Source organism: Macaca thibetana, chromosome 3 (assembly GCF_024542745.1).
Source record: "Macaca thibetana thibetana isolate TM-01 chromosome 3, ASM2454274v1, whole genome shotgun sequence".
Taxonomy (NCBI): domain Eukaryota; kingdom Metazoa; phylum Chordata; class Mammalia; order Primates; family Cercopithecidae; genus Macaca; species Macaca thibetana.
Window position 1 is genome coordinate 15,186,342 of NC_065580.1, and position 15,490 is coordinate 15,201,831.

The 15,490-nt window shown below is 37.9% G+C and overlaps 1 pseudogene; it reads left to right on the forward strand.

The window, feature by feature from the left end:
• The first annotated feature begins 4,494 nt into the window (after window positions 1-4,494).
• On the forward strand, window positions 4,495-6,331 carry LOC126950793 (60S ribosomal protein L26-like; annotated as a pseudogene).
• The last annotated feature ends 9,159 nt before the right edge of the window (window positions 6,332-15,490 follow it).

Sequence of the window (15,490 nt, forward strand, 5' to 3'; positions counted from 1 at the left end):
TTAGAGCAATTTTTCCATGTAAACAGTAGAGTTACCTTCGCCATGCCAAATGAAAGAGTTAGTGAATCTTACTTGGCTATGTAACAACAACAACACTCGATCATAAAATGAACGATTTGATTTTTAAGATGGTCAAAATATTTTATTAGGCATTGCACCAGAGAAGACATGCAGATGGTAAATAAACACAGGCAGAAACACTCAGTATCATTTGTGGTAAAAATTATCTTCTTTATGCTTTCCCGTATTCAATTTTTTTCTACTATTAGTAATATTGTATATTACTTCTATCAGAAAAAATAATTTTAGAATTAGTTTGTTCAATTTTATAATCATGCTTGTATTTTTTAAATCATGGAGAGCAAACATTGCTGAGAAAATACACCTATTTTTATGGGCGATGGGTTTTTTTTTCATTTTTTCACATTTTCAACTTTCATTTAGTGAACATATGCTACTTTTTATCCTAAAAAATGTTTAAAAAATCAATTTTACAAGCATGGGATAGGAAAACTCTGTCTTGTTAATAAATGAAGTGAAAAATCTTTGTACCTTTAGTTTTCATAAGTTGAAAATGAGTAGTATGATATATCTTTAAACACAAACTTCCATGTTAGCTACATTAATAATGCTTCTTTGCCAGGAACTAATAATCCCCAAGCATATTCCCTTTTCATATCATTTCTGAAATAATCCATGCTATTCTGGGCACCATTTCAACAAGCAAGTTGACCAGGTCAAGTTCACCCAGAGGAAAAGGCCCAAGGTGAATACTCAGGAAAGAATGTGATATCAGAAACTCTAAGGCATCAAAGTCTAAGGAAAAATATGAAGATATTCTCTAAATACTTTCGAGGCTGGCATTTAAAAGAAAGAGAATGTCTTCTCTGAATTATCAGAAAACGGAGTTCTATCAATTGTTAAGAATATCATTGCCAAATAAACATTCAAGAACCGGGAGAATGACAACCATATGGGTTCCAGGAACTGTTTGACCTATTTTGAGGCAAACTGGACAGGATCTAATTTGTTTCTTGAGTCTCAGGAGCCCTTTCTCTGATAGGGGGAAGCAGTGGTAATTGGTATTCCTCGGGAAATAGTATTTCCTCAGAGCCAGCATCAAGTAGTTCCTGAAAGTCTGGGGCATTTTTTCACAGCTATTTAAACCAAGTAAGTAGTACTAGAACCCTTTGGTAAAGGCTTGAAAGAAGATTCATGTACCTCATTTGTGGTTATTATAGCAGTATTTATCCTTGAAGGAACATAGTCTCCTTCATTGGAGGGATCTGGGTCTGATGGAATCATTTCTGGGAATTAGGTAAAGGGTCATGATTCTCTGTCTTTGTGGCTCAACAGACCGCTGTTCATTGGAACTCTTATGTGTTCTAAAAATATAGCAAGACTCTAATGGTATGCCTATCTTTTTTTTTTTTTTTAGACTGAGTCTCACTCTGTTGCCCAGGCTGGAGTGCAGTGGCACAATGTCGGCTCACTGCAACCTCCACCTCCCAGGTTCAAGCGATTCTCCTGTCTCAGCCTGCCAAGTAGTTGGGACTGCAGGTATGTGCCACCACGCCCAGCTAATTTTTGTATTTTTACTAGAGACAGGGTTTCACCATGTTGGCCTGGCTGGTCTCGAACTCCTGAACTAAGGAGATTTGCCCACCTTGGCCTCCCTAAGTGCTGGGATTACAGGCATGAGCCACCACACCCAGCCTATTTCATTTTTTTAAGACCCAGAACTGTGGTGTGTTTTTGGCACATGGAGTTAAATGGAATCAAATACATAGAAAACACATAATGTTTCTGAGAGAATTATATTGGCAAAAGTGTCAGCAGCCTGGACCTGAAAAAGCTGAGACTGTAAGAGATATAAAATGACCTCTGAGTCTTCAGTCTTCTAGAATTAAGAAGCTGGGTAAGGATGGAAAAGTAAGGGACTTCCAGTATGCAGAAACAAGAGCTTGAAGAATAATAAATTAAGATGCAACTCCTAACGAAAATAACTAAGACTTAATCACGAAACATTCCTTGCCCCAGGATAGAACGACCCAGAAATATTTGTACAGCAGGCTTTGGGAACAACTATTGAGCAGTAACAGCTATATGCCTACCACTCTTTCTCTTTCTAATGAAAGCGTTTATTTCTGTTACTGTGCCCTCACACCACAATTGTACGTTAAGTGTAAACAGTAAAATTGTCTTTATTATTCATAGATCTCTGACTCAAAGGAAAGCACATCTAGATTTGCTTTATATCACAAAATCCTGGACTTTCTGACCTGATATCAGGGTTAGATGAAGATGGAGGGAATATAAGCATGTGGATAATCATGATTAATATGGGAAGACTGGTAGAAGTATTTGTTCAAATTCTTCACTTCCCTTCACTTCTCACATCACGTATCACACGGCTTCATGGTAGGTAGAGTTCCCTGTCTTCTCACTGTGAGCTTGGCTAGGTGACTTGCTTTGGCCAATGCAATATTTGATGAGACATGAACAAAGGCTTGAAATTAATATATGCAGTTGGGCTTTCCCTACATCATTTTTTGCCATTATTTTAATAAGAATATAACCTGAATAACTTCTGCCCTTCTAGCTTGGCTCCAGAATTAAATGCATTGAACAGAACAGCTCCAGCCAATCTGCAAATCTGCAGTTTGAAGAAGAGCCGCTTCAGTCACCCACAGATACATGAGCAAGAAATAAATGCTTATCACTTGCCAGTGATACATTGTGATTTTTTGTCACAATAGCTTTTTGCAGCAATAGTTTACTAATATTGGGGTCCTAGTCCCCCAATTATTTCACAAAATTTATTTCATGAAAATATGAATTCATATCATGAAGTAATCCATTACTTTGGTGGAAAAAGAAAACACCTAAATTTGCTTTTTTCTGTTGTTGTTTCTCAGCCTTGAAACTACAAAACATAAATTGTTTCAAAATCAGATACACTACTGAGTTCCTGCATCAATTGTGGTTCTTTGGTTGTACATCATTACAGCTAACTTAAACAAAAGAGACATTCATTGAAACATTATCAGAAGTTAATGGAATTGACTGGAAGCCTGAAGAATCAGACTGAAAATCAATAGGAACCAAGACAGTTTCTGGAGTCTAGAAGGCAAGAAAACCAGGAATGGTCTAATAGAAGAAGGAATCTGGTTGGGATGCCATGGATGGGAGATGGATAACTTCCAAATATTTTCAGACTTGTTTTTACTTCTTCTGAAGATTCAGATCTCAAGAAGAAAGAATCAAACTGGTTCTTTAGCATGAGAGAAAAGGACCTGAATAGGAGAGAGCAGGATCCCTGGTTACAGTGTCATCCAGCTAAAAAAAACAAACAAACAAAAAAAAAGAGTTAAATCCTGGAAAAAAAAAATCTGGCTGCTCATAGGAAGGAAAATGTATGTAAAGAAGAAAAGAACTGTTTTCTGTGCTTGGTAAACCTACACATGCCCCTCAGAGAATGGAGACGAAGTACCTCCCAAAGAACTTCCATTTACCTGTGAGCTTTATCATGTGAGTTTACACTTGCTTCTTCCCAAGCCTCACTGAAATGATAATTAAGAAATTGCAAAAGACATAACCTTCAAGAATCAAAAAGAGAATGGAGATGACAGCAACAAAGTGCTGTTTTGCAAAACAGATGGATGGGTAACCGACTTAGCAGACCAAGGAAAATAGAAACCTAAACTGGAAGTGCAGTAGCCCTAATGCCCAAATTTATACTACAGATTATTACGAAGCCTCAGGAACTCAAAAATGGTCGAGATTAGAAGGCTGAATAAAGGCTGGTTAAAATGTCTGCACAGAAGCAGTTAGATCTCTGAAGTCAATGAGCTGCCATTACTCTATCTTCAGCGGGAACCAGGGAAAGTTGACCTAGAGCACTCTGTACTCAGGGACGACACATGTATCCAAGACCAAGAGTCCTGTGAAAACAGGGGCATTGACTAAGACTCCTTCCCCATCCCCCCTCCAGACCCCATCCTCTCTGAGTTTCCTGGGACGTTGGCAGCCAGCTTACACCTGACAGGCTGGGGACTAGGTGGTCTCTTTCTGAGTATACTGACACGTCAGCAGAAGAGACTTAGGAGTCCTGATATTTAGAGATGGCCCAGGGAAGTAGCTGAGGTCCCACCCAAATGTTGAAGCCCACCAATCAAAGCTTCCTCTGTGAATGCCTTGCTTCTAAATAATTTTTCTTGATTCATTTATGAATGTGAACAAAGAGCTAAGAAGCACCAGTCATTTTAAAAACCTCTAATATTAGAAAAATAAACACACAAAAAGAAATCTCAGGGGAAAGAAAGATATTACAAAATACACATAATGCATTTCCTCAGAGAAATTAGAAAAGATATTGCACCTATAAAATAAGAACAAATAGAATATCACATCATACAAGAAAAAGGAACATCAGAGAATAAAATGTTCTTTCAAATAAGAAATTTGAGAGTAGAAATGAAAATTTTAACGAAAATGTTGAGAGGTATAGAATATCTCCCATGAGTAACACAAAAAGAGAAGAAAAACTACAGAAACTACACACTTAAAAAAAAACATAGAGGAATAGCTGGTTGCTGTGGCTCACACCTGTAATCCCAGCATTTTGGGAGGCCAAGGCGGGTGGATCATGAGGTCAGGAGTTCAAGACCAGCCTGACCAACATGGTGAAACCCTGTCTCTACTGAAAGTACAAAAATCAACTGGGCACGGTGGCACGTACCTGTAATTCCAGCTACTCGGGAGGCTGAGGCAGGAGAATCATTTGAACCCAGTGAGCCAAGATCATGCCACTGTACTCCAGCCTGGGCAACAGAGCAAGACTCTGTCTCCCAAAAAAAAAAAAAAGGAAACTTAATAATTGGTGATAGCAGAATAATCTATGACTCAGCCATAATTAATGTTAACATAGATATAATCATGTTCATAGTGAATATTGCTCTATACCAAAATTATGATGTAATTATTATATGGAGAAAGGAAATACGTGTGTGTTTATCTTGTATGTATTTGTGTTGAAGAGAAGAGGTCTAAAAAAGTCAAATTATCCTCTTCCACAGTAAAACGTCAAGAAACAATACATGTATAAAACTGAAAAAATAAACTAGTAATAGATTGACTGGTTTTTAAATAAAAGGCAGAGATACAGCTCAGACAGTTAAATTGATAAGTCAGAAGTGGGGAATGGCAGGATAGGGCTGATGACTTTTTTTCAATCTTACCTAATTATTTTTTAATTTTGATGAAAACTACAAAAGAAGTGTATTCTCTTGCCCGGAGCTTGAGGATGAAGTAGGGTATGTAATAATATTCAGGAGAGGGGCTTACAAAGAATCACCCAGTTAGCAGCAAGGAGAGGTGTCCAACAGAACCGTGCCTCCTCAAGTTCCTCCTGCGGAATGAGGTCAGCTGTGGAAATCGTCATGGAGTGCAAAGGGCAGGAAGATTCCTCAGATGAGAAAACAGAAAGGAATGAGCAGATGCTGCCCTGCAGCCAATAGCTCTATTAGGAAACTTTCTCTAAGTATCTTGGAATCAGTAACAAGATTGAATTTTAGATTCAAGCATACATAGCAGTGTTTTAATTTAAGAGACATAACCCTGAGGATGGATGCAGAGGATTGGCCATCAGGGGGAAGAATGCAGACCGCAGACTGCTGTCGCTCTGTGCGTCAGGATAAATAAGAAGATAATAGGCCGGGCACGGTGGCTCACGCCTGTAGTCTCAACACTCTGGGAGGTCAAGGTGGGAGGATTACTTGAGCCCAGGAGTTCAAGACCAGCCTAGGCACCAAAGGGAGATCCTTGTCTCTACGTAAAAATAAAAAATAAAAAATAAGCTCTTCCCTTTTGTGGCCATCACCAAAGTGGCAGTGGCCAAAGTGAAGTTCAATCCCTTGGTGACTTCTGATCAAAGCAAGTACCGCAAAAGGCATTTCAATGCACTTTCCCACATTCTCAGGAATATTAGGTCTTCCTCTCTTTGCAAAGAGCTGAGACAGAAGTACAATGTTCAATCCATGACCATCTGAAAGGATGATGAAGTTCAGGTTATACACAGGCACTATAAAGGTCAGCAAATTGGCAAAGTAGTCCAGGTTTGCAGGAAGAAATATGTCACCTACATTGAACAGGGGCAGCAGGAAAAGGCTAATGGCACAACTGTCCATGTAGGTACCATGTAGGTACCATGTAGGTGGTTAGCACTAGGCTAAAATTGGACAAAGACTACAAAAAGATTATTGAAGAGAAAGCCAAATCTCACCAAGTAGGAAGGGAAAAGGGCAAATACAAGGAAGAAACAATTGGATAAAGGAATAAAGGAATCTTACATACAAGCTTTCATTAAAACTTGAAATGAAAAATAAAACAATAGCCGGGCATGGTGACATGCCTGTGCGCCCAGCTGCTGGGGAGACTGAGGTGGGAGGACTGCTTGAACCTGGGACATTGAGGCTACAGTGAGCTGTGATCAGGCCACCGCACTGCACAGCCTGGGTAACAAAGTGAGACCGTGTCTCAAAAAATAAAAAAGAAAAAAGAAGAAGAAGAAGTTAATAATAACGCATGGTGTTTAGTGTAGACCTGCTCTGTGCCTTTCATTGTACTCACCACTACACAGAATTACCACTTTGCATCCTCACTATAGCCCTATATAAACTGTGTTATAAATTCATAACCCTATAAAAATAAATTGTAGAGAAGATTGGTTGAGCACTCACCATGTCTCAGGCATTGCACCAATATTCCATTAAATCTTCATAACAACTCTCTGGTAGAGGTATAATTGCTATTATCCTATTTTATAGATGGGGATACTGAAAAACAGAAAAGTTCAAATTTGCCCAAACTTCCATAGCTAAAAAATGGTCAAGCCAGGACTCAAAGTGTCTAGTTCCAAAGCCTGTGCATAGACTCCTCACATACAACACTAGCTTATCGCAACAGATGACAGAACTTGGGCTTAGAGGATTGAAGTAACAAGGCCAAGGGTACACAGCCACGAGGGAGTAGAGCCAGTACTCAAATTCAACCTTCTCTGAACCCAAAGTACACTCTACATTCATACGGCCTCCATAATAGAGGAAAATTCTAATTCCAATAGAATAAGAAAATAAGCCATCCTTTGTGTTAGGAGTAACACTCAGTGATAACGAATACACTGATCAATGGCATAGAAGGGTATCAGGAGTATAGAGATAGAGAGAACAGAGATTAACAAATAACCACCCCCAAACCATGGCAATGTGGATGGTGGGATGGGTGACCTGCATTTTCCTAGCCCCCTCTCCACGCTGGCAACTGCAGCACAGCGGTACAGGGGCTGGACTCTGAGGCCAATGACACTGCCTGCAAATCCTGGCTCTGCTGCTTACTAGTTATGTAAGCTTGGGCAAATTACTTTGCTTTTCTGGGTTTCAGTTTCTTCATCGGAAAAATGTTAGTGATAACGGCATTGTTAGAGGATTAAGTGATTTAGTCATTGTAAGTTGTTGCAAGAAGAGCTTGTATTAAATAATTCCTGACACACACACTAAGTGCTAGCATTGACTATAAAATAATTGTGTTTTTATTAATTAAGGACTTCCTGAAGTATGTTCTGCTCCCAGTTCTGTGGCTAATTCTTGCTGTGTGTTCACCTGCTTGGCCTTGACAGGAGGCTTGCTTTTGTTTCTGTTCTGCTCTTGGCATTCTAAGCCTCAGGAATTTATGTCTTTATCTTCCACCCCAGACCTACTGATTTGGTTTCTTACCTCATTTTGAGCAACCTGTGGCCCACTGCCTCATGCCTCAGATTCCCAAAGAGTGGATCCCTAATAATTGCTCTCAGAAGTCCTTGTTACAAACCACTTACCACTTTGACCCTTCCTTCCCTCCTCCATAGTAGTTCAGGTCCAGGGATTCTGGTATGTCTGTTGGCATGAACTAGAGTGATGTTTTTACTCACTGCCTACTTACTCTGGGACTAAACTCTGAACCTGAGATTTATATTTTAGGTTTGCATCTCTATTGACCTATCCCTCATAGTAGAACTAAAACTGGTACAGCCCTTTACAATTTACAAAGCAACTCCACAGACATTACCTAATTCAACCTTGACAACAATCCTTTGAGGCAGGCATTTTTATTGTTCCTAAATATATAAGGAGGTTCAGGCAAGATAAATAATTTGACCACAACTGCAAAGAGTTACTGACAGAGATAAAACTAGAAATCAAGTCTTCTGACTACACACACTGTATTCTTTTGAAACTCCAACCTGCCTATAAGGTTTGCACACCCTTCATACCAGCCCTCCACCACCCAAAGCCCAGCTATAAAAATTCCCAAGCCGATATGCCCAACCTTGACTCTCACCTCAACTTTTGTACCTACATCAGCAGCTGTTGTACATAATCACCCGCACAGCCACGTGAAGCTCAGCATCCTTTCTAGCTCGCTAGAGCTGTCTATGTGTGTGGGTCCATTTCCATCAATGGTCTCAAGTGTTTCCTTGACTCAACACCTCAGAATAACATTTGACTCCTGCCTCACCCTCACCCATCACACTCTGTTTTCAGTTGAAGCTGAAGAGTCTTCCTTTGTGTTGTCTCCCACATGTTTCTTCTTTGCAGTCACATACCCACTGCTCCAATTCACGTCCTCATCACTTCACCCTTGAACTATTACCATAGTCTTCTCCTTGTGTTCATTTTCTCCCTTTTCATTTCATCTGAAAACTACACCAAATTAATCTTGGTAACATGCCACTTCATCTCTCACTGAAAAGCTTTCTGTGGTTCTGCACTTCCTTTAGGATACATTCTCAATGTCTGAACATGCTGTTTCCTAAACCATGTGCTGAGAAACACTAGAGTCCTTGAATATCAATAGATGCTTCATTTAAAAAAAAAAAAAAAAAAGGAAAAAAAGAAATGCTACCTGCTATCACTACTTCTCCATGTACATGCACATTCACTAAAAATCTGAATATACGATCAAGACACTGGAAATGTTTTTAAGCCAACATTTTCAAAATGTATTGGACCACAGAGCACTTTCTTCAGTGAAAACTGTGAATATTTGCTTGGCATTAACATTCCACAAAAACGGTTGAAGATATTCACCTCCTCACCTCCATGTCTCTTTCTAAACTTAGTTTCCACTACTACCTTATACAAATCCTTTCTGTCTTTAAATTGGTTGCTGAGCAAATTGAACTAAGTCCTACCTTTAAGTTTGACACCACCCTTCTCTGACCACCTGAGGTATAGTGTCCCAAATTCAATGCACTGCAGTGTGGACCACATGTCCCAGGTTTTCTACATGGTCCTGGTTTTATGTAATTTGTCCTTCTTAATAAAGATGATTCAAACATAGCATGAAATGAACTTTTTATTTTGAGAGATTTATTTTGATTTAAAATTTTTTTATTGAGTTACAATTGACAAAAAAATTGTATATGTTTAAAGTGCACAAGGTGACAATTTTATATACATTTAAAGTGAAATAATTACAATTAAGCTTATTAGTGCATCCATCAATGATTGTAATAAGTTGCACATTAGAAAAGGAATCCTTTCCTAAATTACATATCCCAATTTCCAATTTATATAATTGGCTTACTGTCATTGAGCACACCTATTTTTTGTATTGCTGATTTGAGGCACTCTGTGTAGCACTACATTGTTAATTCTGTTTTCTGTCTTTTCAGATCTCTCCTACTAGGTTAGTCTATTTTTCTCTAGTACTTATTTATCTCTCAGAGTGAGAATTTACATTGATTATAATAATGGTTCTATGGTTACCTATCACAGACATTCAAATAGCAGAGTCCTTTTTACCCAAAATAAAAATTTCAGTTTTAAAGAGCAAGCTGACTGCCTAAGAAATGAAAACCCTGCTTTAATTTAAGGAATAAGGTCTAGTCCTTGGGCATCTCAAAGCCACAAAACTTAAAGGAAACCAAAAGCACTAGTACCAAAGTTCCTACTCCATCCACTTCCAGAGCCCTCTGGGCTTTCAGCTACTGCTTCTTTAAAAAACTTACCCGGTACTCAAGTATCATTGTTGAATAGTCGCATCAATAATTTTGCAAAAGTAGAAAATGCACCAGTGCATACAGGTGCTTCAATTTAAAACAATTGTGGGTACTAAATTGTTTGTGGGTGATATAATAGGATATTGTGGATTTGCCTTAAAACCTTGCAGCAAAAACAAAAACAACAAAGGGTGGTGGAGCAAACACAGATTAAACGTAATTGAAAAAATGTTGATAGGTATTGAATTGGATAATAAATACATAAGGGCTCAGCTCAATATACTATGTTTGTATATGTTTGAAAATTTCTGTAATAAAAAGCTGTAAAAATGCATAGGTGACTGATGCTTATTAAACAGGGAGGATGATGATGGTCTTAGTGCTTTTCCCATCAGATCTGTACCCCTATGAGGTTCTACTCATTTCACTGCCAATGGTCAGCTCAACTCAGCTCCTCATTTAATCCCACAGTCACCCAGCCTGCTGTCACTACCCTCAGGCCTCTGAGCAAAAACAACCACGGAGTAACTTCCATCAAGAGAAGGTAAGTAAATGGAGCTAGGTCTCTTTCGCTTTATCGTTTTTCTTGTTTTTTGTTTGTTTGTTTGTTATTTTTGTTTTGAGACAGAGTCTTGCTTTGTCACCCAGGCTGCTGTGCAGTGGTACAATCTTGGCTCACGGCAATGTCTGCCTCCCAGATTCAAGTGATTCTCGTGCCTCAGCCTCCCAAGTAGCTAAGACTACAGGCACACGCCACCATGTCCCAGCTAATCTTTGTATCTTTAGTAGAAATGGGGTTTAACCACATTGGCCAGACTGGTCTCAAACCCCTGACTTCATGTGATCCACCCACCACAGCATCCCAAAGTGCTGGGATTATAGGCGTGAGCTACCATGCCGGGCCTTTTTTTGCTGTTTTCTATGTGTTCTTCTGTCCATCAACCTATCTCCCTCCCTGTCAGCCCACCCAACTGCCCACCTGCACATCTGCTGCCCTTCCTTGCTCCAGCTCCATCAGTTTTTGAACTAGCCAAAACTCTTTGGCCAACTCTGCCCCGACCTTCATAATATTTCACCTAAAACTACTGCAGGTATCTCAGCTATCCATAAGTTTTTGTCAACTCTTTGACTAATATTAATAATATTTCTCCTAAAACCTTTGTTATTAATTGATGCCAGGAAAACAAATCTTCTGCTTTTCTCTGCCTTCTTGTGTCCTTTTGATTCTTTCTGACAATGTAAATCCTGACTCCACTGCTGCCCCATTCCCAACCTTCTGTGCATGGTTACTTCCAAGATCCTTCAGATGGTGCCTCATGATACACGTCGTCTGGCCTTAAAGAGGCAGGGGAGCATGTAAGAGAAATGAACTTGTCTTATCATAAAAGCCAAAGAAGAAAGAGATTCAAGGATACAGTGGTCAAAGGGGCAAAATGCATTAGAAAAACCTATAGAGATTAAGTAGTTAGAAGAAGACTGTGGTAACTAGGAAATCATTACCAATGATTAGTTCAGAAAGAATAGAAATGGATTCCAAGTGCACATAATTCAGTCAAGAAGAAGTCATAGCAAAGACTGATAACATACCTAATGTGTATGTGCACAATGGTAGGAAGGAGAAAAATATGTGCACAATGGTAGGAAGGAGAAAAATATGAAAAAATCTTTTACAGAAAAACATTCAGACCTGGTGGTTTTCAAGACCAGTTAGACCTAAGCATATTGAAAGGAAGCGGAAGAGACTGAAGAATCTAGAAGTCAGAAGGCAACAAAACAGGGTCTTGGAAGTGATAGAAAAGACAGAGGATGAAAATATATATCAAAGTGTTGGTCTTGGACAGCGTAAGCAGACCTCTTTTGTGAGATTAAAAGGTATTACCTTTTAAGGAAATTAGTTTTGAAAAAAGCTAAAGATTACTTTTTGAATGATTTCAATGTTCTCAGTAAAAATGTATTAAATTATATGAGATGATGTGTGTAAAATACTTGGCACAAGGCTTGACACATAATAAATGTTCACCATGTGGTGGTCCCAGGAGACTTAACAGTGGTGTAGTAGCATTAGTCAGAACAGCAGTGAACATTTATTGAGTGTTTAGTATGTTCCAGGAGCTTTCTTAAGCTATTGTAGTGGTAGTGATAGAGGGAGAAGGAGGAGGAGTAGCAATAATAAATAAAAAACATCTGTCTGAGAATAAAGTGAGCAGGAGTAGACTTGAGAAAAGCAGAGTGTTGACTGGCAGAGATACGGAGATTTCATCAGCAACTGAGCAGACAATTATTAAGCAATTATAGGAACCCACATGAAGTTTGGCCAGGCATTGGTATTGGAAAAAGTTGCTAAGTGTCTGGTCAGAAGAAGGGCTAGTGGAGTGGCTGAAATTATAAGTGGGTAGTCTCACTATATAAACAAGGGCTTATAGGTAAAAGTTTCAGGAAATTTTTGTTTTTTTTTTTTTTTTTTTTTTTTTGAGAGGAGTCTCGCTCTGTCGCCCAGGCTGGAGTGCAGTGACGCGATCTCGGCTCACTGCAAGCTCCGCCTCCCGGATTCCTGCCATTCTCTTGCCTCAGCCTCCCAAGAAGCTTGGACTATAGGCGCCCGCCACCGCGCCCAGCTTTTTTTTTTTCTTTTTTTTTTTTTTTGTATTTTTGGTAGACACGGGGTTTCACCGTGTTAGCCAGGATGGTCTCGATTTCCTGACCTCGTCATCCACCCGTCTCGGCCTCCCAAAGTGCTGGGATTACAGGCGTGAGTCACCGCGCCGGCCCAGGAGATATCTTAGAGGAAGGTTAGTGACAATCGGTCAGGGGGCTTAACGATCTCCTTGCTATAAGCTAAGCTGAGGAATAGAAATAGTCAAGAATGGGAAGCATGTTGCACAGTTTAGTCGCATCCTTTGTCTAATTTTTAAATTAATTAGTGATATTTCCTTATATAACTCTAAAATTTTTGTCATTAATGATGTAAGTATCATTTCCTGGACTATTACTCTGACTTACGCTGTCCTGTGTTAGCCAAACTATTTATTTTTGTAGTCAAATCCATCAATTTTTCTTGAAAAGTACTATGCATTTTATATCTTGTTGGTATACCTGGAGCATTTAACTGATTATTTCTCATATGATTAGCCTACTTTCCATAAAACATGTATTTTAAACTTAAGGCATTTTCCACTGGTTTATGATGCCATCACCATCATTTACCAAGTTCATGTAGAGGTATCAGTCTGTTTCTGGACTGACAATCTCGTACTGTATATCTACTTATTATTATACAAAAAATGAATATATTTTACTAATTGTTGCTTTGCAGTATTTGTTAATATCTAGAAGGATTAGTCATCCTTTCTTCTCTCCACCTTAATTCAAAAGTTAAAATCTGTATTAACTATTGTAGGACCTTTATTTTTCTCTATGTATTTTAAATTAATATGGAATTTTCCCCATGATTCTTGTAGTAGTTATTATTGGAAATGCATTAACTATATTCCAAACTTAGAAAAACTGATGTATTTACAAGACAAAGGCTCCCCATTCATGAACATAGCATATTTCTCCATTTATTTGAACTTTCTTTCTTGTGCTTTACTAGGGCTTTGTAATTTTTTTTTAAATCCTATGCATTAAAAAAATTAATTTCTATATATTTTATGAGTGTGTTGCTTCTTTTTATTATGGTTTCTAATATAATATTGTTGATATAGAGAAACCTTATTTACTTTTATATGTTGATCTTACGCTAGAAAATTTTTCTGAACTTTCTTATTGGTGTGACTAGTTTGCCATTAATTCTCTTGCATTTTAAATATAAATGATCATATCGTCAGCAAATAATTACAATGTATGATTTATAACAATTATTTTCTTTTTCACTGTATTGACTAAAATTGTTAGTACTGTGCTGATAGGTATCACTTATATAAAGTATATATGTCTAGTTCCTGACTTGAAAATAAGTGCCTCAGATTTATCCATTAAACATGAAATTTGTTGTAGAATATTTGTACATATGGTTTATCAGATTATAAAATTTCTGTCTATTTCTAGCTTTCTGATAATTTTCATCATTTTTTTCATGTATATTGAGATGACTCTGTTTTAGATTTTCTGGGGTTGAACTATCTTTCTGTTCCTGGGAAAATTGTGAAAATACGCTGCTTTTTAAAATGTTGAAGCTGGTTGGATAATATTTTTAAATGTTTTTAACTGTAAGATTAGTGTATGCATTTTCTAAATTATGCAAATTTTATCAAATTAGTTGTCAATGTTTTCTCTTTTTTTTCATTTTCTGTAAAAAACTTACATGATATTTGGGAATCATGTGTCTCTTGAAACTTTGGTAAGATCTACCTGTAAAATTATTTTCCATGGGAGTAGTGAAAAGGGCAGAAATGTTATCTTTTTCATAGCAATTTAATGTCGTTAATGATTATTATTCTAAGTTTTCTGCTTTTTATGGGGTCCGTTCAGCTTTTATCTTCAGATATGTGCCTATTTTATCCACAAATACTTTTTAATAATATTCTTTTATTATTTTTAATCTCTACTAGACCTATTTTAATTTCTACCTTTTCATTTTTTATTCATTTGTATCTTTTCACTTTTTTGCTCATTGAAAATTCCAGAAATTTATCCACCTTCTTAGAATTTTCAAAAAAAAAACCAACTTATGATTTTTGGTAATAATCTCTTTTTTGTTTATTTTCTATGCTGTTTATTTCCTTATGTATTATTAATTTTTAATAATTTAGGTTTACCCTATTGGTTTTTTCCATCATCTATATTTCTATAAATTTGTTTTAAAACATTATGCAAACCTTCAAAAGAAATTAACTTTTCCTCCTTAGGTTCATAGATAGTCATCAAATTAGTAATTTAACCAACCTCTTCTCAGCTGGAGTCAGAGAAAAGCAGTATCTTCTCTCTAGAGGCAGGCATCCCACCAGTCAATCTGTAGTCTGGTGACAAATGGCTAAGGAATGTGGAGATGATGTAAGTATTTCCAGTCTCTGTTTAAACACAGATCCCACAGGACTCTAAGTTTGAGGAAACTCACAGCAAGAGGAGACAGAAGTACCACCAATCTGAAGAATCCCAGCCCCATATAGAGAATTCCATTTGTTGACAGAACTCTTGAACTAAAGCCAGCCTCCAGCCAAAGAAAACATGAAGAAGAAAACGTCCAGCTCTTGGCACTGGTAAACTTTGCTTTAGTTCAGGGCTTATACATCCTGAAAATTATGTCCAAGATCCTCCTGGCACTGTTTCCAAAATTCTGAACCATGACTACACTGCTGTTTGTGAATGATATCATCACATTTGTGACTCTTAATCACCAAGGAGGCCTGTCCAGACCAAATCTTTTCTCAGCTGGTTTTCACTTTACAGGGAGACTATGTGCAGAAAAAGAATGAGAAGGGGAAGGAACTCTATGTCCTGAAAGCTCAGTCC